We start from the raw sequence: 5,332 nt of genomic DNA, 5'->3' as shown, positions 1-5,332 counted from the left end.
AAAATCTGCACAGTAGGGCCGCCAGAACGAATGGGGAGGGGCGGCGCGCACCGTCGGGGCAAGGCACGGGCATGGGGCAACGCGTCGATGGCGAGCTCGGGGCAGGGCAGAGGCACGGGGCGGCGCGGACACGATGAGCTCGGGGTAGGGCAGGGGCGCGGTGGCGGCGGGGACACGGCAAGCTCGGGGCAGTGCAGGGGCGAGGGCGTCGACGATGGGGCAGTCGGTAGGGCGTTGAGCTCAGCGTTATCGGGGAGGCGTCGGCGAGGGCGAAAGGCGATGAGGAGCGGGCGGCGACGACAACGACGACGGGGAGGAGCGACCTGGCGGCGTCGGGGAGAATGGGAGCAGTTGGGGAAATTTTCCTAAGTATCTGCTTATATAGCCACACCTTTGGTCCCGGTTCGTGGCACCAACCGGGACCAATGCCCCCCTTTAGTCCTGGTTGGTGCCACCAACCGGGACCAAAGGTCTCTTTTTAGCAGCCCAAAGGGCGGGAAGCAGAGGCCTTTGGTCCCGGTTGGTGGCACCAACCAGGACTAAAGGTGGAGCATTGGTCCCGGTTGTTGCGACGAACCGGGACCAATGCTGCCCTTTAGTCCCAGTTGGTGCCATCAACCGGTACCAAAGGCCTGGTGTGTCACGGCCAAAAGTTTAGTCCCACCTCGCTAGTTGAGAGGGACTCGGAGTGGTTTATAAACCCCATTGCCGCTGCCCTCTCGAGCTCCTCTCCAATGCAGGCTTACGGGCCTAATCTCTGTCACGCTGTGCCTGTGGGCCTATTGGGCCTGCTGCGGGCCTGAATCCTGGCCCATTGTTGGGTTTCTAGTCGTATTCAGGCCATGGTGGCCCATTAGGTGGCACTTTTTTTTATTGTTTTCTTTTTTGCTTTATTTATTTTATTTTGTTTCTACTTATAGCAAAATACTTACTAGTTTTTCAGTGATTCTTTTTGCTTTTAGGTAACAAAACTTATAAACTTTCTGTTAGTGCCATTTGTTTTCTAATTTGAATAGTTTAAATTTGAATTTTTGGAAATTTGTGTGAATCACTAGTTTTTGAATAGCTTTACTATAAAAATAGATTTTTGAGTGATTCATTTCCCTGCTATTTAATATTACTATGTTTTATCATTATATTCAAAAACATATTTTGTTATTTTAGTTTCTAACAAAAAAATTCTTTATGATAATTCTTTTTGCCATTAAAGTTTCTAACAAAAAATTTCTTTATGAAAATTCTTTTTTCTTTTAATGTTTTGAGCAGAAAATACTATGATAATTTTAGTTGCATAAATTTTATATAATTTTAGTTTCAATAATACTAGAGGTTTTATAAAAGTCTATTTTGTTTTTACTTATTTATTAAAGTTTATTTTGTTTCTACTTATTTATTTTCTTTTTTTGGCTTTATTTATTTATTTTATGAATATTCTTTCTATTTTGCTTTATTTGTTTTATTTTGTTTCTACTTACTGTTGCTATTTTGATTTATTTTATTAAAATTTATTTATTTTACTTTATTAAAGTTTATTTTGTTTCTACTTATTTATTAAAGTTTTTTCTGTTTCTACGTATTTATGTTATTTTTTTTCTACTTATTTAATTTCTTTTCTTTTTTGCTTTTTTATTTATTTTATGAAAATTCTATTTGCTTTTAATGTTTTACACACAAAAGCCTTCTCCCCTGGCCGGTTCATTGGTCCCGGTTCTTGGCTAGAATAGGTACTAAAGACCACCCTTTGGTCCCGGCTCAGGCCACCAACCGGGACCAATGGTGGTGGGCCAGGGGAGAAGCCAATTGGTCCCGGTTCGTCGCACCAACCGAAACCAAAGGGGCAAGACGAACCGGGACCAATGCCCTCACGAAGCCCGGCAGGCCCCTGGCCTCACGAGCCGGAACCAATGGGCCCGTGGGTCCCGATTCGTGACTGAACCGGGACTAATGGGCTTACCTGGACTGAACGTATGCCCTGTTTTCTACTAGTGCTGCCGAAGGGCACAACCGAAAAGAAGCCGAGCAGAGGATGTTTCTAGTGGTGCTTGCAAAAGCGGCGGGGGAACTTGGGGTCAGAGAGGATGCGGTGCCAGCGTGTGCAGACAAGGGAGGCACGGGGGAGGGAGGATGGCTAGGGAGGGAGACGGAGGATGATCTCCTGGAGGAGGTCCTAATCTTCCGGCGGATGCATCATCAATGTGGATTGGTGGCAGTTCATCCAAGCTAACCATCTTTGACCTGCACATGGATTAAAAATCCCCCCTTGATTAATAACACAAGATTCAAGATCCCTGGTTTCGATTGAGACTCACCCGCTAGTATCCGTGGTGTTGGATCCATCATCAACCCAGATCCATCCATCCGTGAAGTTGGGGTTCACACGACAAGAATAGGAGGATGGGGGCACATATAAATAAAGAGAAGAGAGAATTTCTTATCTGGCCGTAGATAGAAATATGGTTCTCTATATTTGGCCCTCAAATAATTTTTATTCCATATATGGCACTCGGTCTATTTTTTTCTACTATGAAACTTTCGCCAATTTTTGGTACTAACGGTGTCAAGTTAGATTTGAAAAAGATGGTTTTGCCCCAAGTGTAGTATCTGGCGAAATATCAAAGCAATACAGACTAGAATGTAAAATACAGTAAGCCAGAGGGCTGACCATAAAGCTTGGATAACCCGAGGGGTTAAATGGAAAGTACAGGAACATTTCCATTGATATCAGAGAATGAAAGGACTAAAATGAAACAATGATGAAGTGATAAGGTTTTCTTAAGAATCGATCAATTTGTTTCTGTACACAGACCACCACCGTCATCGGGAGCCAAGAGGGGGCTCACGTTGTAGTCCTGGAGGTTGTCCCCCAAGCGCTGAATAGCGCTACGGTAGAGAGGATTGTTTCATATCTCTCCAACAACCAAGTACGAAATGGTTTCAAGCCTAAAGCTCCGATAACACACGTACGAAATTACTCCCTCCGTCCCATAATATAAGAATGTTTTTTAGGCTAACATAGCCTGAAAAACGTTCTTATATTATGGGACGAAGGGAGTAGATGTTAGCATGATGGAGACATAAATCAATTGCAAGAACAACCATCAATCAGATATACTCCTTGACAGTATACCCTCGATAGTAGAACTTGTTAATTAGGATAGCAAGCAATCATTCACGGAACGTAGCTGCTCTTCCTTAACTTGGACGCCCCCGGATGTTTAATTAGCGCGACGGTGGCGGTCTGCGAGAGGCCGTCTCATGTAACAAGAGCTACAAGGCATCTGTATCCGTATCGTGGAGATCATGGGCTCCGTTGTGCCTGCATCGAACAAGCCTGTAAGATCTCATGAACCCCTCTGTTAATCATATCCTGGTTATCTAATGCTAGGCAAATGGTCCTATTGCAGTAAACCTAAAGCGTTATTTCTAACATTGGTATCATGAGCTAGTTTAATGCCTAGATTTGATCCCAAATCAAGTTTAATAATGATCTGTTTAAGTTGATAGTCTTTATACGTCCTAATGTTTTATGTATAAGACTACTGCCCTCTGATAAGTTAATGATCTAGGATTGAAGTAAATTGTTTTGGTTAAGGACATAATTGCTACGGGTTAGTGCTGATTAGATAATGGTCATGTTCTCCCTATTCTGTTAATGTAATTAGGTCATGCTTCCGCATTAGATGTATCTTCAATTAGCACCTGTTTACACCCGCTTTGACAATCAGAAGGAAAAGGGGATCAAGAATGTAAAATCAAGAGTAATTCCCCATTTTTCAGAAACCCTAGCCATCAAATCCACAATTTTTTTGTACCAAGAATTCACCATATGACACCGCATCGACGTCTCCACCCTCCGGGGTCCGCACGGCCGACGCCGTGCGAGGACGCCGGTGCCACGACGCTGCTGTCCCTCGGGCCACTGTGCGGGATGAATCGATCCGGCCCCTTTCTTCCTGCTTATGGACGTGTGCGTCGCATGGCCGTCGTGTCTTGCACACCGCCGTCACCTCGAAAGGGTCGCGCCGCCGCTCGCGTGTGTGGCCGTCGCCGCCGTCCCCTAAAGCCGCGTTGGCCGGCAAGTCCCTCCCCACCGGACAAACCTTCGGGCGCGCGCGGATGCAGAGGCCTCGTTCGACGGCAAAGCGCGCGGGATCCAATCCACTGCACGCTTGGCCGGCGAGCGGAGCTGCCGCGCCGCCATGGCTGGCAAGCTCCCCGGGCCGCCGCTGTTGTCGCCGCTCTCTACGGGAGCGTAAAGATCGGGGGAGGAGGATAAAAATGTGCTAGGGTTCCCACCGGCAGTTGTTTTGTTCTGGCTGGGGATGATCCAGACCGTCGACTAGATCGAACGGCTTAGATCGGCGTGGATCAGCTGCTGGACCTTTGAGCGGATAACGGGCCTAATCTGACCATGGGCTGAGGCCCAGTTTGTCTAAACCCCGGAGAGTTTTTTAGTTTTCTCTGAGAACTTTTCTCCTGGGCTGAATCAATAAAAGTCTGTCGTGGGTTTCATGGGCCAAATTTGATGTCCTATGTATTCTCCTTTTATCCAGTGCTTCTCTGTATTATTTTGATTCTCTAAAGATTTTGCACTGTTTAAAAAGAAAATAGATAGAAAATTATGTTTTATGTTTACAGAATTGAAAGGAGCCAACAAGAAATTTTATTTGGTATTTTTGACACATGAAATTTAATGTTGAGTATCATTTTAAATATCAATTGATATTGAAAATTAATGTTGTCAAATTGATATTTAATCTGAGAATGATATGGCCAATATGTATGATGAAGAAACTGTTTTACATTAGAAAATGCATGAATATAAAGGGGAATATAGTGCTATAAGATTAATGTTGATGCCATTTCTTTTATAGAATTTTAATGTTGAATTATGGATAGTATGATATGATGTTGGTTTTTTTAGCATGATAATGTGTTACTCTCTAAAGTTTATGGTTTTCTGTTCGGAGATTTTATTCGATCGTGAAGTTTATATTGTGATCACCTCTTATAAGTTGTGACTATCTTAAGGAAATGTTAGTGACCGCATGGTTCGGATTTTCCGCATCGCACTACGCGGTCTAATGATGATGAGCCATAATGCTGAAGTATTATGTCAGGTGCATTTTATGTCTTTTGGCATACATTGATAGAAGGTGATGGAGGCTTGGCATGATGATTCACTGAACAAGAATATTTAGAGAATTTTAATGTCATATCATGGTCATAAGTTGTCATTTATTGACTATTAAAAGTTTACCAAATGTTATTATTTGGTGAAAGCATGGTGTAATATCCAAATTTTGTTTGGAGAATGTTTGTGATGTCATTA

This window comes from Triticum dicoccoides, chromosome 6B (assembly GCF_002162155.2).
Source record: "Triticum dicoccoides isolate Atlit2015 ecotype Zavitan chromosome 6B, WEW_v2.0, whole genome shotgun sequence".
NCBI lineage: Eukaryota > Viridiplantae > Streptophyta > Magnoliopsida > Poales > Poaceae > Triticum > Triticum dicoccoides.
The sequence above is the reverse complement of the archived record's forward strand: the minus strand, read 5'-3'. Positions refer to the sequence as shown.